Genomic DNA, 21720 nt, shown 5'->3' with positions numbered 1-21720 from the left:
ATAAGTTGAAAAGAAATCTGGAGTGACTCTTGTTTCTAGAAGGGAGGTTAATAGTTTCTATTATACCATGACCCCCCATTAATATTCCAAAACGTGCACGCTGATTGGCCAGCGTGCATGTTGTAAATCGACTTATACTAATGGAAAAAGGTCCGGTCGCCCAAACTTTTTCCATTAGTATAAGTCTCTTTTAAAACACTGTCTCGCTATGTTAAAAGAGTTTAACATAGCGACACAGGTTTAAAAAAAGCAACGGAGATCTCCTTGTTGTTATATTGTCTCATTCCTTTGTTTTAACGTGTTGTGGGTACAAACATGAAAATGGCTGGCCCTTTGAGCTTAGAACCTTTTCTTATCATTCTTATTTAAATAGACCCTGGGGTGTATGGAATCAAATGTTCTCAGCAAAGATGTTCTTACCCTCTGTCTGGAAGCATCAAAGACAGTGTCTTGCCATCTTTAATGCAGCATTTCCCTTCAGCTTGTCTACTCTTCCAAGGTTTTCAAGAAGACAGGTGAAGTTCAGAATGTTATCAATATATAAAAATGTGCTGCCTTACAACATTGTGTTGAGTACAGCTGTGTTTGTATATTGTTCACATTTTTTGCTCATGGGCAGTGTTCTTACTAAAACTCCACAGACTGATAGTGAGGTTGTAACGTAATTATTTCATTTATTGATTCCTTTTTTAGACTGTGGACTGATTAAAATAGGCCCATTTTCAGCTACAGCTCAGGTTATTAGGATATTGCAAACAAGTGTTGAGGGTGTAGTGAGGCATACATCTTCATTTACATCTGAAAGATAGTATTTCAAATGAACTTTCACTGAAATAGTTCTATGACCAAAAACTACTAAATATTCACATTGTTAAATGCTTTACATTTGTATAACTACAGATTACCACATGCAGTAATTGAATTACATAGATATTATGGATTGTACTAATGTTATGTATCGCTACAGCTTTTTGAGATATTTTTTTTCTTCTGCCTCTCTGAGCATGGGTCATGGCTGAAAACACTTTTGGGCCAGACCACCTGGCTACCAAAATAAGTAAATAAGCCACATTGTAGTAATTTAATTTTGGAAATGGCAAGTCAGCAAAGATTAGGAATATATTCTGAGTGATGAATAACTGATAGATTTGTAGCTTGTCAGTTAAAAGTTTCTATAAAAAAAATCAGCATGTGTGTTATAAGCACTGCTTGCACATTTTCTGTATATATCATGTAACAGAAGACAGTTCTGCTCTGTGTGTGTGTGTGTGTGTGTGTGTGTGTGTGTGTGTGTGTGTGTGTGTGTGTGTGTGGCAGAATAAATTATAACAGTATTTGAACTTTGTTTAGAAATAAAAAACTTCTGGCTACAATCCTGAGAGTCAATTGCAAGCAGAGAAGGTATAATAGAATGTGAAACTACAGTATATGATAATAAATAAATACCAAATACTGTAATGTTTATAAGAGTGATGAATAACTGATAGATTTGTAGCTTGTCAGTTAAAAGTTTCTATTAAAAAAATCAACATTTGCGTTATAAGCACTGCTTGCACATCTTCTGTATATATCCTGTAATAGAAGACAGTTCTGCTGTGTGTGTGTATGTGTGTTAGAAATCAAAAACGTCTGGCTACAATCCTGAGAGTTAATTGCAAGCAGAGGAGGTATAACAGAATGAGGAACCACAGTACATGATAATAAATAAACCAAATACTGTAATGTTTATAAGCTGCAGCTCAGTTCACTCTTAGTAGTGTTTATAACTCAGCAGCAGCAGTAAGAATGCAGAATAACAGTAGAATAAACTGAATCCAAAACATAGACAGTTAGCTTACAAGATGACAATCGCAGAAGCATGAAAAAATGTGGTACACCAATAAAGGTTTATTCCCAACAAATATTTCACAAACAACTTGCAGATACTACTTTCTCAGAGGATGAATTCACTGTACAGATACATACAGGGGAGGAATGAGGTTTAAAAGAAGGCAGGATTTAAATGAGCTATGTAATGTTTGCAACTGGGAGTATCTCAGTATAGTGTTTGATGTAAAATGCTTGTAACTAGGATTGTGTTGACGTGGTTTGTTTTCATTAATATAAATGTATAATTGCCTTTCTCATAAGTGATGGTTTAATAAAGATGTTTTTTGTTTAAAAGAAATGGGCAGGAATTTAATAATTTATGTAATGCTGCTTAGGTTATGTAATATATAGCAATGTAATGTGAAATACAATGTTTGTAAATGTGAACTTATTAATACAGTTTGATATCTTTTATATAAAAGTAAAGTTGCTGATGTCACAAGTGATAATTCAATAAAGGTGTTTGAAAAAAAAAAACTCACATTTACAGATCAGCATTTAATAACAGATTCTAATAAGCTACATGTTGGCCACCTGGGAATGAATTTAAAGCGGGTACAATGGGAAAATATTTAATTAGCCCTGGTTTCACACATACATCAAATATATAATCCATCGTATTAATATCACCAGTGATTCCTTTAATTCACAAATGTTAAATTATTCACATAATTAGTACCACACTAGAATACATGTACGTAACAATGTGTGCTGTGTAGAGTATTCAGCATGTGCCATACTGACTGAGCATTTATTTCATGTAAATAAGTAAGCATGTCAAGCATTGATCCCATTGCACCATAGCTCCACCCCTTTATTTGACCACACCCCTTCCTGTTGGCTCCACCCATTCAGCCGTCTCCTGCAGCCCCCCTTTGATTTGAAGTCACCAGCCGCCACTGTATCTAGATACCTTTATATACAGACATGAAGGGGAAGTAAAATCACGCATACATAGGAAAAGCACCTTCTCTAACGATTACCTAGAATATGGGAGCTACCATCCCGAGAAAATAAAGCACAATATATTTAAGGGTCAATGTATAAGAGCTGCAAGAATGACCTCACATCAGAAGGAGATGGTAGACAAAGTAAAATTTATTACACAACTTTTTGAAGAGAGGGGATACCCAACTAAGATGATGGAACAAATCAGTTCATATATTATTAAGCAATGGGGAAATAAATATAAACCCTTGTTAGGTTCTGGAGATATACATAGATTCAGATCTCATAACACAAGTAATATTAGTATAGACAATCAAGCTAGTATTATTCAATAGGAGAGATCATGTATATTAACATTTAATACAGAGGTAGAACAGGTTACAAACATATTAATAAAATACTGTTTTTTGTTATTGAGGGACACCAGTTGGATAGACACTATAGGAACCAAACCCAGACTTGTACTCAAATGGGTCGTAACATTAAATGGTATTTAGAAAAAAATAATCAAAATGACATCCACTATTAAAAACCACAAAGTTGCGCCAGTGAGCAGCCTTACTGGTGACTTGAGGAGAGACAGATATAAAGAAACCCAGACCACGGGGTTAGTGTGTTCCCTGTGTGCTCTTAAGTGAAACTGTGCTTGATGCAGAGAGGTCTGCATCTGGAAATACTGTGTGTATCCATCTATATTCCAAGTGAACTTCGCTCTCCAGTCAGTGGTGAGAATTCAGGCTCCTTGATTACTGGCCCAGAGTGGGGATATCACAATATGTATATCTTCCAAATATGCAACAAAGTCTAGAAGATTTAGGACTTATGCTTGGAAGTGTTTACATACATATTTTTATACTCCAAGTAGATTCCAAAGAATTTTTCCTCGGGTAGACAGGAAATGTTGGCGGCATGATGGGGAAGAAAGAAGTAACTGGGAACATATTTTCTGGGAGTATAATGAGTTGGCAAACTTTAAAGACTTACTGCAGACTGGTTTGTCAGAGATACTGGGTGAGCAAACTGGTGTAACTACGAGAATGATCTTCTTGAGCTATGATACAGAATCAGAATTGCCTAGACACAAAGGCCTTGCGGAGTCTAATTATGGTGGCTGCTAAAAAAGGAATTACTATTAAATGGAAATCAAAGTGTAAACCAACTTTTCTAGAAGCAGTGAATATAGTAACAGAGAACGCAACTGGAATTGGCATCTTTAGAAAATGGAAGGACCAAACTACACAGGAAAAAATGGGAATTGTGGGATCATTATATGCAAAGGTGAAATGAGGTTCAAAAGAATGTAGGAATTGAATGACGTATGTAATAGTTAATAATGACTAGATATAAGTGATGTATAAGGTTTGAAACTCCTGTTGTCGCAGTGGGGTTTGTGATGCATAATGTTTGTCTGTGTCACATGTGAATTTAATAAAGATGATTTTTTTTTTCTTTAAAAAAAAAAAAAATGGGGCATTTCATCTTGTGTCCTGTATGTATGTATGTATGTATGTATGTGTGTGTGTGTGTGTATATATATATATATATATATATATATATATATATATATATATATATATATATATATAATATGATATGCTCCAAAAATATTTCAATTCTTTTTTTAACTGTATTTTTAACCATGTGAGAGTCAGAGCTATAGTGTAATGCTAATGCTCTCCGAAATATTTTCCCCACTTTCTGATGATCTTTTGCCTAATTTTCCCCTTAGATGATTCTGTAAATAAAATTTAATAAAACTTTTCTAAATATCCTAAATAGTCTTGCACCTCCTAGAAAGAAGAGACTAACAAATAATGCAATTTGGCTATCCAAAAAGGGTAGAATGCTAATGCAGGCTTGAGAAAAAGCATGGAAAGAATGGCAAAATATAAACCATCAAAATATCCTGAAAACTTTAGAATGCTTCACAGTTGTAATAAAAAGCAAATAAATTAAGACAAAATACTCTACTATAATAACTTTCAAAATAATACTAAAACACAACCCTAAAAAATGTGAACATCCATTAAAGAAATTTTATATACAGGCCAAAAATTCATCCCAAACAATTCTCCCGATAAGTAACCAATTGAAACTGTAATACAGTTCAATTCTTATTTTACAGATAGTAAAGCATCTTTAACCAAGGATTCTTCACCATCTAATCCCAACCCTGGCCAGCAGCCACCACCACATCCACTTTCAACTTCAAACCGGTGCACACATTCTATATAAAAATGCTCATAAACAAACTTAAATCTTGCTCTCTTCTTCAGCTTATGACCTTCCAAGTGAGTGCCTAAAAACAGCATTGCCTGTACTGTCTCAATCCTTATAAAACAGGTCAGTACAGGAATCCCATGTTGCCTATCTGTGGAAAAAGTCACAAATTACCTTTCTGCACAAAGGAGGAAATTCAACAGACATTAATAACTTTAGACCTATAGCAATCTTCTCACCTCTCACCACAATACTTGAAAAATGTATTCAAAAACAACTGCTAGACTATCTCTTGCAGGAAAAACTCCTATTCCCCACACAACATGGCTTCCATCCTTCCAATAGTACTAGCACTGCCCTTCTAACCTATACAGATACTGTCAGCAAAGCTAGACATAATGGCAAACCAGTCTCTTCCTTATTTCTAGACTGGTCTAATGCCTTTGACACAAGTTTGTCACAGCAAAGTTCTACAACAAATGTCCTCACTAGGTCTCTCTCAGTCCATCCTTCTCTGGTTCAAAAGCTACCTGTCCAATAGGTAGTCAGTCAGTTAAATGGCACTCCATGCTCTGTCCTTACCTTCTAGTCACCACTGGTGTACCACAAGTCTCTATTCTTGGTCCCGTCCTCTTTAACAGTTTCATCAACACCCTCTATACAGCCAGACCACACTAATACAATATGGAAATGATTCCACTCTCATTTGCACATCTGGCAACATGGTACACATACAAAAAATACTATTGAAGCTTTAACAGCCATTAAAACATGGCTTCATAACTCAAAGCTCAACATAAAAAAAGACCAAACTACTACTTTTTCCCCAAATCCCTCTCTCGTGAAAAAAAAAATTGAAGTCTTTTCTCTTGATAATATAACCACTGAAGTCACCACTCATAGCAAATTATTAAGGGTGACAGTGGATGATAAGCTTGCATTCTACCTGCATATACAAAACTGCATAAGAAAAACTCATCAAAACTAGGGATGCTTTACACAGCTAAAAACTTTATCACCAATGCAACTAAAACTACACTTGTCACTACTCATCTCCTTCCAATACTTCTTTAAGATGCTCCCATCCTTACTAACCTCCAGGGTTTACAAAAATTAGAACTTGAACAATGCTACAACAATGTTGCTACACTTGCTGCAAATACCCCTTTCAGAATTGACCACTGTACAGCACTAAAAAGCCCAAATTGGTTAGAACTACTGACTCACTAACTAACATATACACAGCTTCTTACGACTTACAAAATTATCCAGCATCCACCTACCTGTCCAGCACTAAAAAAACATTCTTCATAACTATATTCCCAGTCATTGCGATCCACTGACCAAAAACTCCTGCCCATCTACAAATCTATCAAATCTGCTGGGCATTGTCTGTACTCATACAAGACTGCTAAGGTCTGGAAGTCCTTACCTGCAACCATCAGGTCAATACACTGCCTCCCATCTTTCAAAACTACTCTGAAAGACTTCCTAGCTAAAATATGGCTTTGTTCTTCCTCAAACCAGGATAAACTATATCCCTAAGTGTGAAAGTACCTTTTCATTCCTTATACCTCCTAATACTCCCTTCTTCACTTAGTTATTTACTTCTATCAAACTCTCTTCCCCGACTTTCTCTCTAAATATGTCATAAACCTGTTTTTCCTTCACTTTGTGTTGCAGTTCATGTTTGTATTAGACTAACTTACCTTTAATTTCTCTACAAACTGTCTAAAATTTCTATAAATGTGTCATATAATGTGTATTGATTCTTAACAAAATGTTTTTATATTATCACTAATTTGTTATAATTATTTAACCTGCAAATGTTTTTGCTTTATTTTTCAAGATTGTAAAATTATTGTTCTTAAAATATTTTGTAATAATTTAGAGCTTTTCTACCTGGTCTTTTGATGAAAATGGGCTTCTACCCAGTCAGACCTTCCTGGTAATCAAATGTCAATAAATAAACAATTAATTTATGAATTTAAACAATTCAGGTCTCATCACTATTAGCTAACCAGAAGAATCCTGACCTTCATCCTCTGCAACACTGCTGAACAGCTGCATGACAAAGAAGAATGCAGTCACTGGCATAAAACCTACAAAAGGTGAAGAGAGTAACACAGCACAGGATTCAAGGAGATTTTGCCAGCAGGGATGACTGCAAGTAGCAGGAAAGAAAATGCAAGAGGAGGCTGGAATTTACTACAGAAAATGTGCAAATAACTAGGGAAGGAAAGGTAGTGGAACGAGACCAAGCAGAAGTTTGGACTGCAAGTTGGAGACTGTCTTCCTCAACAGGGATTGACAGAGTAGAGGCAAAAAGAAAGGGAAAGGGAATGTTAAATGAAAGGCCAGTTTTGGTAAAGATTTCAGTCAAGTCCAGAACAAAATCTGCTGCTTAAAATGAAGAGATAATTAATATTGCAAACAAAAATACTGCATACCTATAAGAATCAGAGAAGGTTACAACAGATTGGTAAATTAGACTGGAGATTCAATCTACAAAAGGAAAAATGGGAGTATATCTATATGGGTCTCATGTATGTGATAAAGTCCAGAATGTTTAGGATTTTTGCTTGAATTATTTACATAGGGATTCTTATAATGCAAGTAGATTTCATAGACTTCTTCCTCAGGTAAACAGCAAATGCTGGATATGTGACAATGAAAGGGTAAATTAACTGGGAATGTAGTTTTTGGCAGTGTAACAAATTGGCAGATTATAAAAAATTCCACTGCAGAGTACTCTTGTCCGAAATGTTAAGAAAGCAAATGTCTAACTAAAGAAATTATTCTTTTGAGCTGGGATACAGAATCTAAATTGACTACACATAGTCAGGCCTTACCAATTTCAATGCCACTGGCTGCCAAAAAAGCAACTAATAGAAAATGGAAATCAAAATTTAAACCAACTGTAACTAAACTACTGAATATTGTAAAAGAGACAAAGAACAATTGGTGGAGTTTTTAGAAAAGGGAAAAGAGGAAACTGCATAGAAATAAATGGGATTTGTGGGGAAAATACATATAGAAAATTCTGGAGGAGTGTTGAGAGTTAAAGGAAAGTAAGAAATTAGCAATGTATGCAGTGTTGTGAAGAACTTAAAAAAGAATATATATGAAAAATGTAATTTTTTTTTCTACTGTATTAATGTATGTGTGCTGTCAAGTGAAATTAATAAAGCTGTTCAAGAAAATGTTATTTACTAATTTATATGAAATGTGGTATGTTTTAAAACTTTTACTTGTTTATTCCTGAAATATATGAAAATTCTCATACACAAGTAAATAGAGGGATACCATCTACAATCAACATAATGAAGCAAGGGGAGAAAGGAGACCAAGATAAATATATCTTTAGTTTTTGTAATAGATGGTCGCAGGGCACTCTTTAGGCTACTTTAATGTGGATAAGTATGTTTATTGGTAGCTCATCCAGACATTTTTTGCCTTCGAGTCTTACTCTCTTGTGGGCTGTACACCCATGCCTAGGAATGACTATATATTCATAAGGCATTTTAACAAGCTTACTGACATTATCATTCGTTCATATAAACATTCTGTAATCATCAATGGAGACAAAGAGTACTGCAAGGAAATATGGCCACATGAAAATACTGTGGAGAAAAGGAGATGACGCTTAAAGATACGGCATTAGACCTACTACTTTGTACAGTACTAAAGAGAAACAATGAATGCATATATGACTTGCCAGTACTAGGACTGCATGGAATGTAAATGTACTGAGAAATTCTGTTAAAAGATCCAGAATATTACCATATTAGCATATTCTGAAAACTTCAATCCTCAACACTGACTGAGAAGAATATGACAGCTGTTCAGCAAAAAGCAGTTCAAGCTCCAGCTTTGATGTAAGACATGGCTTCCAGTAACAGAGGAAAAATAAGTCTAATGTGCTCAGAGCTGATTAAAATCAACAACACAATGAAGAAGTATATCAACTCAAACAACAAAAGGCTGGAAAAAATGGAAGATGAGTTAACAGATATTCATATGAGCAGATAAAACTACAAAAGAGAGGCTGACATGAAGAAAAGACGGAGTATGAGACGGATGAAGAAGAAATGCTTCAAAAAATGGAAGAATGAGAGGAGAGAACACAAGGAAAATCTGAGATTTTCTGCTGTACCAGAAAAACTAGAAGGAACAGACTATATTAAATTTTATGAAGGCACAAATAAGCAACTGGACTGATTTTCTGCAGTGACTGTTAATTGAAAGGGCATACCATATGTATGCTCCAAATCGGTCTATGAGAAAGCAGACAAGCTGTACATTAGTAAAAGATAACACTTACCAGAAGAAATAGCTGATCATGACAAAACTGTAGCAAAAGAGCAAACTATTAAAAGATGGAAATAGTACAGTGTTTGTGGAAAATGATTATTCACTGTGAACCAGGAAGAAGAGAAACAATTTTATTCCAGTAATCAGAGAATGTAAGTGGCAAGTGTGAAAGTCAAGCTGCTGTATGCAGCTGTCTTCAGAATGTTTTCCTGGAGAATCAAATTAGTTTTTGATGAAAGGCCGTCCAAAGAGGACATAAAATGTTTGTCCAATAAAAACTGAGCCATCAACCCGAAGGAGATTCTGCTTTGCATTCTTCTGACAATAAAACAGTTGGAAAGACTTTGCAAGTAAAACATTTTACACTGTTCCAAATGAAAAATGCTTGAGAGAAAAAGAAAAAGAACAAGAGTTGACAAAATAATCAAGATTAACATGGAATTGAACAGGAATTTGGAGCTGGGAGATGGAGACGACACAGAAAGGGATATTAGTGAATAAATGTCAGACTGCAAGCAACAATCCCATTTGTGAAATACAGCTGTGTATCATCAAAAAAAAAATTAAGAGAGTGGACTTTTGTTGACCTTGTTAAACTTGTGGGGAACTGAAAAGCATTTTCCTCATTTCATATGGAAGGAAAAAGAGGAGGAAAAAGGTAACCAAGTAAACATTTCTGTTCTTAACAGTATTTCTGTGAAACTTTACTACAAATATTTCAGTTGTTCTTGCATGTGATAAACTTACTAAAGTAAAGAGATGCCTTTTTCTTCTTCTCTTTCTTTTTTTTAGTATTAAGAAATGTAGGCATTACAGTGCAAAAACAGAAGAAAAGATAGACAAAATCATGTTTAAGTTAATTGGCTGTTAATATTGGGTTAAGGTGGGGATGGGATACAAAAGTATACAGACCTTAATACATATAGAACTGATATGTTTTCCCTTACTCTTGCATAGGTGAATGTGTAGATTAAGACTCTTGGCTTAATCTAATATAAACAAGTAAATATGAGAACACTGAATATAATGAAGTTTCATTTAGCAATAAACATTTCAGCTCATCTTTCACACTGCAGCAGAGGACTACAGTTTTTTTTTCTTTTACATTTCTATGGAGACGAGACGATAACAGGACAATAAAAGCCTAAACGCTGGTTTCTTCAAAGCTAAAAATTAATGTTTTCATGTTTTCTGAAGGCATGCAAGTTGTTTTCACATCTGGGAGAGGAATAAAAATAAATAAAAAAAGAATAGAAACCAATTAGTAGAAGTAGAAATGCAGTCAACAATCTGCATCATAGTATGTATAACCTCAATTTCAGGGTAATTAAGGACTGTGTTAACAGCTGTCTATCTGGGACAAAAGTTCCTGTTGGGAGGGTTAAACTTCATTATTTGAAGAGGTACATAGTTATGCATGTTAGTGTTAACAGGTTACATGGAAGTGTGGTTTTTGTTTTGTTTGAGGATTTTTATTAAAACAAAAAAGTCTTCTAAAATGTGACACAGGATCCAAAGCTGATAAGAAAAAAATGCATACAGGATTATCCTGCCAAGCATTAGTGAATGCATGTATCACAAAAGCTGAAAAAAAGACATTTAAAAAGCTGATATATAACAGTTGGGAATAGCGACTTCTCACCATAATGATCACACCTTCTAAATTAAATTATCTTGGAATGTGAGTGGTCTCAGGTGTAGACAAAAAGGAAAGAATATTTAATTATATTAAAAAATGCACTGTGCAAACAGCAATGCTACAGGAGACATACCTGGAAAAAAATGAGCATAGTAACTTCATAAATAAAGGATTTCCAGATGGATATTCAGCAGAATATTAAGGACAAAGGAAAAGAGGAGTACTTGCATTAATTGCTAGAAGAGCTCCAATTGTGATAGGACAGGAAATAAAATAATGGCAGATTTGTGATGGAAAGGGGCGAATATCAAGGGATGAAGATTATGCTGCCATGTGTTTATATTCCACCTAAAACTGCTATTATGGAGCTTTAAAAATTTGGGAGAAAGAATCAGCTTTCAGCAAGGAATATTACTTCTAGGTGGGGACTAGAATTTGATTTACAACAATGAGGATGCATCTGGGAGGCGTAGAAAGGAAAATATAACAAAAGAGGTTAGACTTCTGAAGAAATTTACTAACATGTTTGGTACCAAAGACATGAATTTAGTAGTGGTTTAGATCCACTTGAGAAGTACCCCACTAGTGGATAATGTCCAGAAAACACATCCCTGTGAAGCATCCATTCGTGGGACTGAGTTAAGGACCTGCTCTGACTGCCTGCCACAATGTTCTGACCAGAAGGGATATAAATTGCCTGAAGAGTCACTGGACAGCAAGATGCCATACCAGAAGTGCCAACCGGCAAAAGGAGATAAGATCTCATTCCACCATGCTTGTTCATATACCACATCACTGTGGTACTGTCTGTGAATACCTTGGGAGGCCCTGGAGAAGAGAGAGACTGAAAGGCCTGAGCAGCCAGTAGAAGGGCTCTCATCTCTTTGACATGATGTGCTCCTTCTGCTGACGAGGCAACCACACTCACTGTACCTTTAGGGAGCCAAAAGTCATCCCATCCCATGTCTCAGGTGTCTGAACAATTCCTGAGAGGGAAGAGGAGGATGAAGAGAGACCCCTGGATTCAGAGACAACTGCTGAATCCACCAGAGAAGTGCCTCTCTGAGATAAGGAAGAAGAGGAACTACAAATTCTACAGATGTGCATGCTGAAGCCACACTGACTTCAGAAACTACTGAAACTTTCTCATATGAAGTCTGGCCACAGGAAGCATTGGAACAGTGAATGCCATGAAATCCAGAACTCTCAGAAACTCCCCTGTGATAATGGAAGCCTGAGAAAGAAAAGTGTGAAAGAAAGAAATGAGAGTTAAGCTTTTTGGCGGGGGCAGGGATGGAAGCATTGGCACTGTGTGAATCCTGCAACCCAGAAAAACAAGATCCTGAGGAGGAGTCAGAGAAGATGTTTTGAAATTTACAGCGAACCCCAGGCTCTGAAGAAGGGATACAGCAAAATGAAGATTTTGCAAAAGGGTCTCTAGAGAGGATGCCTGAATCAACAGGTTGTTCAAGTAAGGAAATATTTGGATCCCTTGACGTCTCCAAAATGCATCACAGGAGCAAGGCATTTGGTGAACACCCTTGGAGCAGTAGAAAGGCCAGAGGGCAAAGCAGAGAAGCGAAAATGCCAAGAAGCAAGAGAGACATGTAAAAACTTCCTGAAAAAAGGATGGATCTGAATATGGAGATAAGCATCCTTGAGATCCAGAGACACCATATAGGCCTGAGGGAGCAAGAGAGGAAAGAGAATCTGAATGGACAACGTCCAAAAGGAAGGTATCTTTAGAAAAGTAGAATAAGTCTCCAACAGCCCTCTTTTCTGGGCACTAGAAACAGGAGTAGAACCCTTTCTCCCTTTGGGACACAGGCACCTCCTGAATAGTATCCCGAGACAAGAGATCTTGAAAAACTTCTGATAAAAATGGAAGATGTTCCTGAGTAGGCTGAGGAATGCCCATAAAAGGAAGATGGAATTTCCACACCATGGAGTACCTTTGACGAATGATCAACAAAACCCAAGAATCCTGAGTGACCTAAAGCCAAAAACAGAAGAGAAACAGACAGGTGGAGAAAGAGGAATGAGGCTGGGAAGGGATGGGCAGTCCTACAGCACCTGGTTTGTCCAGAAAGGAAGGCTTTAGAGTCCCTGAAAACTGAGTAGTCTTAGCAGGAGAAGCCCGTTTGCCACTCTTCTTACCTTTAGCAGAAGGATGGGATTGCCTATGAACAAAGGCAGGCTTAGCAGAGTAGTTTCTCTGAAATTTAGGCACAGGAGAAACAAATACATGTTTAAGCTCCTGTAAGGCCTTACCCTTATCCTGAAGGGACTTAAACAAATGAGCAGAAGTTTCCCCAAACAAAACTTTAGAATCCAGAGGAGCATCCATCAACTTAACCTTAAAGCTAAGTCGAGAAAACCTCCTCATAACCGAACCAAAAACAGCCCTAAAAGAGGTATCCACTGCATCATAACTACATTTAAAAGAATGACGAACAACTTAAGAGGAAGTCCCTAGCAAGGAAAGATCAGAGGTTTTACCCTCAGAGTTTGGAAAATCAGAAATAAGTTGATAGGCCTAAGAAAGAAGAGCCAACACATACCTAGAGATACAAGTCTGACAATTAATAGCCCTAAAAGCTAGGGTACCAGAAGTGTAAATCTTTTTGTCCAGCCTGTCCATAGTTCTCCTGGCCTTATCAAAAGGCAATAACTTGGGCAAAGGAAGCAACTGAGACGGCTTATCTGAGGCTATAGATACTACTGAGGGGTCAGCAGCAGGACAATTATATGAAAAAGAACAATCCTCAGGAACCCTATAAAATCTATCAGGCTTCTTGGGGGGGGGGGGGGATCAAGTGCCTGAGAGGCATTGGATAAAGCATCCAGTAAAGCATCCAAGACAAGAGGAATAGCCGGCAGGTTTAGGAGAGTCCAACTGCAACAACTCATATTACCTCTTATAGGTATCAGACACCCGAGTATAATCTCACTTAAAAAAATCCATCATCCTAGAGTGTGTGTCCCCCAAAGGAAATTTCCTCCCAAGGAACATCAGGACTAATAGATTCTGCCTCTTCTGACATATAGTCCAAAGGAGAAGGAATTTGAGAAAAATAAGTTAGGGAATAGTCAGCAGAATAAGTCACATCCTCAGAAGAATCCTGGTCTCTAGGTCTTTTAAGAGGAGTAGAGGACTAAGGAGGATCAGGAACTGAAACCCCATAAGGGGGCTTTAAGGACATTAAGGCAAAAAATAACCCCCAAGTGAAAGCCTGCCACTCACTTTGTGGATGACTAGGAACAGAAGAAACATGTTTAAATTTACTGTTTCTTTTTTTATGGGAACATCCTGAGAAGGCTCAGATTCAGGACGACAGTTTAGAACTGTAGCAGTAACTTCTTCCCCAACTAAAAAACTGAGGAACTCCCCAGGCCCCACAGAAAAAGTCAATGGTTGCTCCCTCTGAACGTCTGAGACAGATGCCTGCAAAGCCTCTTCGGACGTGCTGCCACCAGGACCCTCACCGGCCTCCAACACGGTCGCGGCAGAGAAATCTGACAATACAGCCAGACAGAGCCTCTGGGTTCATAACAACCTTGGGAGAAACACCTGGCACAGGCTGGACAGTAGAAGATTCCGGTTGTATTCTTTCACCTTCTTCCCAATGGCCGACCGTCAGGGCGAGAGATTCCTTCCATAGTATCTTTAGCGAGAAGTTTAAGAAGGTGGATCTCAAGATACAAAGAAATGGAAGAAAGTCTACTGCAAAGAGATTTTGGAACAAATGCCTGACAAATAGAACAAGATGTATGGTCGTGAGATGCATCTAAGCAAAAAAGACATATCATGGTGGTCTCTATGGGGAATCTGTCTCCCACACTGGCATTTATCCTTCCTAGATGGCATTAACCCCACGGAACACAAAAAAAAAAAATACAAAAAAAAAAAAACAAAATCCCCAACGGGGCACTTAACTTGCAAAAACAGCAAAACAGGCATAGGAAGTCACTGGAGAAAGTAAAAGCATTCAACTGGCAGAAAAATGGATGCAGGTAAATAGACCAACGATGTAAAAGATACGTTAAAACTGGCGGCAAAGTTGTTCTGTTTTTGTTAGGCATGAACGTCACCTTTATGTCCAACACAACTCAGAAAGCGTATGGCGACACTCAGCATACCTTTTAAATTCAGAAGTCTTTGGAAGACTGGCTGGACTTCAGTGGCAGGGAACCCCATATAGTTAAGAATACTCCCGCAGTGAATACAAGGACATCCACTTTTATGGGATGTGAGAAAATTAAGTATTTTGGGGTATGGATTAAAAAGAATTCTGTTATGGCAGCTAAGGATATGTGGGAAATGACTACACAAAAGATGACATAAAACCTGACAAACTAGAAGCTCTTACCTATGGATATGGATAGCAAGATACAAGCAGCAAAAATGCTTTTAGCCCTTAGTTTTAAGCATATATTTATCAACCAGAAGAGAAGTTATGGATAGTAAATAAGAGTTGAAGGATTTTACCTAGAAGGGGAAATGGGCAAGAGTCAAGTGGGTAAGCTGATCCTCCCAAAAGAACAAGGTGGTTTAGTATTACCAGATTTTTAAGGATAGTTTAGAGCTAAACAGTTAAGACTCATAACATAAGCAGAAAGCTACAATTCAAAGTAGAAAGGGATGATTATGATGAAGCAGGGGAGATAATGAAAGAAATAAGGAAAGATTGGGGTTTTGGATGCAGACCCTTAAGGGGAATATATTTATTATTTATTTCCTGTTTGATTGCCAGGGAAGTCCACTGGGCCCAGACAGCCCGTTTTCAGTGGAGGCCTGGGGAGAAAAGCTCCATGAAACAGATTACAGTAAAGATAGCAGTCCAGTAAAAATAAAAGTACAAATACATATCAAATAATGCAAAGCGTGAGTAATATTGCCCATAGTGGAAAAATATCGTGCAGATACATTTTAACAAATTCACACAGTTAAAGTCAAAAGCTGTTTACAGAGTGTGAGAAATCGTATGGGAATTGGATATAGAAGGTTATAGCCAACTATAAGGTGCTTAGGAACTCAGGAGGATACCCTCCCAGGGGCTTTTGTTAAATAGTTCTAGGTAGAGAGAATGCAGCTACATTTCCATTTGGAGGAGAGGTAGGTGTAAAGCTGAGTTTTGAAGTTGTTTGTGTTTGACATTGCCCTTAGTGTGGGAGGGAGACAGTTCCATTTCCTACCTAAGGAGAAGGAGAGGAGAAGTTGGCCAGCAGGACGTTTAGGTTTGTGGACAGTAATTAAGTTTTGGTGTTCAGATCTGAGAGTTCTATTTGGAGTGTATGGGGGAAGGATGTTAGTTAGAGCAGGGGGGGGGGGCATGTGGTTGGATTATTTGTCTATGTGCTATAGTGAGCTGGAGGAAGTCCAGGTAATTTGTGAATTCTAACCAGTTGAGGGATTGAAGGGTAACACAGTGATGAGTGAAATGTTTGGCTTTGGTGGCAAATTTAGAAATTTTGTTATAACAGCATTCAAGTTTGGAAGTGATGGAAGAGGGCAGGTTAGTTAGTAGCAGGGCGCCATACAGGCAGGAGGAAAGGGGGTAAGAGGAAGCCAGAGTATGACTGGTAGAAGTAGAAAGGAAGTGGTTGTTCCTGTATAGCATACCTAGTTTTTGGTGGGCTTTCTTTATATTTTGGTGAATATGGATGTCGAACTTGAAGTATTCATCTATAGTTACACAGAGTAGTTTAGCAAAGGGAACAACTTTGATCGGAGAGTTGCTTTAGCAAAGGACTTAGAAGGAATTTTTATCAAAAGAGAGATTTTGAGGGTGTGAATAGTAGTATTTTAGATTTGTTAGCATGGAGAGAAAGGTGATTTTGGCACATCCAGTGAATGTTATTGATGAAGCTATTAAACAGCATTGGTCGGAGGATGGACCCCTGTCCGGTACAGGTGGGTAAGAAAGGTGAGGTGCCTTTTCTCCATTTCACAGTCTGAGCTCTATCTGACAGACAGCTTGAGAACCAGGAAAGAGTGTTTTGGGAGAGATTTGGGTTTGACAGGTGACTTGTGGGAAACAGTATTGAATGCTTTGGAGAGATTTAGGAGCACTGTCGATACTAAGTTCCCAGAATCTTGGGCTTGGTTGACAGTTTCTAAAGATCGAGAGTGTTATGCCCTGGTCAGAAGCCATGTTGGGTAGGGGTAAGAAGTTGGTTTTTAGTCAGAAAAGGCATAAGTTGGAGATGGATGCATTTTTTCTAGGAGATTGGAGAGAGAAGAGCTATAGGGCAGAAGTTTGAAATGTTAGTATTTATTCCTCCTTTGTGGAGAGGAAGAATAAAAGGTGGAATGTTTAGGGTCATAGGATTCCTTTATGGATCTATTAATTAGGATACTAATTGGGAGAGCTATAGTATCGGCAGCAGACTTGAGAAAGGAAGAGGGGATGTTGTCAGGTGTACTGGAGGAGGGTTTAAGTTTGGATAGAAGTCTTTTTAGTTAATGGAGACAGGTTTAAGCACAAACATGGGGGGAAAGCATTTGGGACTTAGATGAGGTGGAATGTAGGAGAATAATAGGACAGTAATAGAGAATATTATATTCATAAAGTAGCAAAATGTATACTAAGAACTAAACTAACATAGTAATGGAGAAAGGAGATCAATTAACTAATACAAAGCTCTATTAAATGGCTACATCTTTAAAACCTACTTAAAAAAACTATCAGAGGAACTTTACATTTATATAGTATATATAAAAAAATTATACAAAACTATATATGAAAAATGTAAAAAAAAGCATATTTAGCTACATTTTTATATTTATATATAAATGTACTAATCATTACTCAAATTTTAACTAAAAAAAGTATAATAAAATAGATGACTTTCATTCAAAGGGCCACTCGATGGCAACATATACACACTGGTTAAAAATACTATTCTCTCCACATGCAGACTAAATTATTTCATATATGAAAACATATCAATTTAAACATCCTAATAGATTAATTTCTCTTACATATATCTTAAAATTATATAAATTCTGTAACCGAGTCCATTTGCTTTATCTGCTTATAATCTAATGATCCATCTAACCTCTAAACTTCTCAGTATAATTTTTAAAGCTCCCAAGCCTAGCACTCTTATTAGCCAATTCTATAACAAGGAACATGAACTTATGAGAGATCATTATTTATGACATGTTTTGCCAAAGCATTACTTTCATCTTCCCTATTTATTGCGTACAAATGCTCCATTCTCTTAGCATTCTGCTTTCCTAATATGGAAGACTGCCTTCCCTATCAGGGACTGACATCAGAGTACAAACAAAGACAAAGGGGTGGAAGAATCCTAAATGAAAGACCTGCACTGGTCAAATTTTTAACTGAATCTAGAACAGAAACTGCTGTTTAAAAAGGGTATATAAATATTGTACAATAACTATAGGAATTAGTTAGAGGAGGTCAGTAAAGATTGAGAAAAAGAGATTAGATAACCAATTCGATGGAAGGACATTTGTATAGCTCCCAAATATGCAACAAAATCTAGAAGATTCAGGATTGCTGCCTGGAAGAGTTTGCACAGATACTTTTTTACCCCAAGCAGACTCCAGAATTTTTCATCAGGTAGACAGCAAATGTTGGAGGTGTAATGAGGAAGAAAGAGGTAACTGGGACCATACGTTTTGGAGTGTAATGAGTTGGCAGACTTTAAAAATGCCCTACAGAGTACTCTGCCAGGAATACTGAGCAAGCAAACAAGTGTACCTAAAGAAATTATTTTTTTCTGAGCTGGGATACAGGATCTGAATTGCTTAGCTATAGTAAGGCTTTGTTAAGTTTAATTCTGGTGGCTGCCAAAAAACTAAATTACTAAAAATTGGAAAAAAAAAATCTAAACCAAAAATCAAAAAGTGCTTCAACCAAGTATTAGTTTAAAAGTGTGCACACTTATGGAGCCAGCTTATTGTACGTTTTTTATTTTTTATATATTTTCCGCTAACAGATTTATTTTTCAATTGAACTGTATAGGTTATAGGTCACATTAACGGTGCGAAAAAATTATTTATTATGGTCTCATTTTTTTACATCACTAAAACCTGGCATTTTAACAAGGGTGTGTACACTTTTTATATCCAGTATATATATCAGACACACACGTCTATGTATATCTATAACTATTTATATAGATACAGCTATAGATATAAATAATACATAGAAAGGCAGATATGGTAGTTAATGTAAGACAGTGCAGCTGAATCTGTATAGTCTACCAGGCATTAGCTTCAGTAAAATGATGGGAATTATGGGTAATTCACTAGTCTGGTAATGTTAACATATTGTATGCTAACCACTGAAAGCCTAGGCAACTTTTGTAAATAGTAAGAATTATAGAACTAGTAAATTGCTTTACAAATTATTGTTAAGAAAAATAGTACTTGTGGATGTTGCTGTCAATGGGGGGGGGAGGTGACAAAGCTGTAGCTACACATTTTCCAGTTTATAGAACATTCTCTGGTAGAGAAAAAAAAAAAAAACAGTACTTACACTGGTGCATCTGCATGTGGAAGTGACATTAATACAATATTGAAGGCAAAATGCAGAAGGGGTAGATCCATTAATGATGACGCAATCCAAGGCTTTATGTAGCAGATCCCAATAATTTAGCACCTGGCTGACCATGTATTTCATCTCTCCAGCAGAAATTGTTCATGGGTACTTATTAGGCTACTGATCTGTGACAATGTTAAGAAATCTAGCAATAGGTTCTGATCTGTGACAATCTTAAGAAATCTAGCAATAGGTTCATAGGTAGGTACTAGGCTATCTGCCCAAAGGCATTTATAAGCCTAGCTAGAATGTGTTGGTTTTCGCCGCCCCCTTAAGATTAGTTCCCTGTGCCTCTGTCCAGCAAAGCCACTGAAGTGATCCCAGGGGTAAACTTTCTCTTTCCCATTCACTCATCCAGGTTTCTTTTGAAGAGTGTTAGCGAGGAGCTCTGCCTAATGTAGATTGGAATCTTGTTCCAAAGCATGGGAAGTTTCTGGGACAGGAATCTATCCCTCCAGCACATCCTATTTATTGGAGGGATAGATCCCTAGAGTGTATAGCTCGAGGGGATAAGGTTTTCTTTAGGTGGAGCATGTCCATCAGTTCTGGGTTGGACATGGCCTTGTATGTCAGGCAGAGATCACCTCAGAGTAGGCGGTATGCAACCGAGTACAGCTGGAGTTTCGTCAGTCGAGCTGTATAGGGCATCTGTTTGAGGCCAGTGATCCTCTTGGTGAGGTACTTCTGTGGTCTTTCCAGCAGTTGTAGGTGTCTTGTAAGGTGCATCCCAAATGGGGCGTTGTACTCTATGATGGGTCTGATGAGTAGAGGGGCACAATGACCTCTTTTGATCTGGATGCGAACCCTTTTGTGATTAGGTGGACCACGTAGAAGGATTTTCTAACCACTTTGCCAATGTGATTATCAAAGGTGAGATTACTATCTACTTGGGTCCTCAGATCCCTTATTACGTCTTCCGTACTTAGGGGACTACCAACTATGTGGTAGTTTGTGGGTACTTTGTTTTTTCCAAAGGGGATGACTATGCACTTTTTGGCATTTAGCTTGAGGCCATGATTTTGACAGCAGGTATCCGTCTCAGTGAGACCCTTTTGAAGGATGTCTGTGTCAGCTGGAGAGTCAATTATAGCCCCTAGTTTGCAGTCGTCTATGAACTTGGTCAGTCATAGTCTTCCTGTGCTTGCCTGTACCCCTGAGAAGTATATGCCGAACAGGAGGGGTCCTAGGACTGAGCCCAGGGGAATGCCACTTGTAACCGGTTTAAAGTCGGACCTAGCTCCCGCAACTTTCACCATGTGGGTTCTGTCCGTGAGCCAGTTGGCAACCCATCTTGTGACGTAAGGGTTTATGTTCAGGCTGGAGAGCTTATCTATAATACCAGAATGGGGAATGGTGTCGAAAGCCTTTATGAGGTCTAGGTAGGCTGTGTATACCACCTTTCCCTCATCTATAGCCTTGGTAACTGTCTCAAAGAAGTCCACCAGGTTTAGGAGGCATGATCTGCCCTTAAAGCTGAACTGGGTAGGGTCCAGTGGTTGGAGGTTCTCAATGTCTCTGTTAACGAGTTCCATGATGATGTGCTCCATAGCCTTGCAGACCAAGCTAGTCAGGCTTATAGGGCGATAGTTCCTGGGGTCTGTTGTGGCTCTGTTGTGGCTCCACCTTTGTGGAGCGGAACAACCGTTGCTGTGCGCCACTCTATGGGTATGTAGCCTGTGGAGAGGCCGAGTTTGAACGGTGTGTTTAGGTGAGGGGTTAGTTCGTCTTTGAGCTCGTGTAGGACGCAGCCTGGGACACCGTCCAGTCCCATTGATGCTGTGTTTTTGGCTTTGGAGAGAGCTGATTTAACCTGAGTGTCTGTGATTTCAGGGACTCTACATTCTTCTGGTATGGTTATGGGTCCTTTTGGGGCTGAGAGGGGGGCGAAGTTTGCGCTGAACTTGTCTGCCAGGATGTTTACAATATCGGTTGGTTCAGTGTATTTTGTGCCATTCTGCACTAACTCCGAGCAGATCTGAGCATTGCCACTTAGATTCTTGACATAGCTAAAAGAATGCCTTGGGTTATCTTTGGAGTCCTTGGCAATTTTTCTTTCGAAGCTTGCCTTGGATGATTTTATGAGGGATCGTAGTTTCTTGCTGATACTGATCAGGGATGTCTTCCCTTCTTAGGATTTTACTCTTTTCTGTACTA

General features: G+C 37.8%; 1 protein-coding gene across 1 annotated transcript in view; it reads right to left on the bottom strand.

Moving 5' to 3' along the window:
* FDX2 (ferredoxin 2) overlaps positions 1 to 21720 on the bottom strand; it is a 367672-nt gene that overhangs the window by 335013 nt on the left and 10939 nt on the right. The window lies entirely within an intron of this gene.

The sequence above is a fragment of the Protopterus annectens genome, chromosome 9.part0 (assembly GCF_019279795.1).
Source record: "Protopterus annectens isolate FY-2018-M chromosome 9.part0, PAN1.0, whole genome shotgun sequence".
NCBI lineage: Eukaryota > Metazoa > Chordata > Ceratodontiformes > Protopteridae > Protopterus > Protopterus annectens.
Note: the sequence above shows the minus strand (reverse complement) of the source record. Positions and strands in the feature narration are given on the sequence as shown.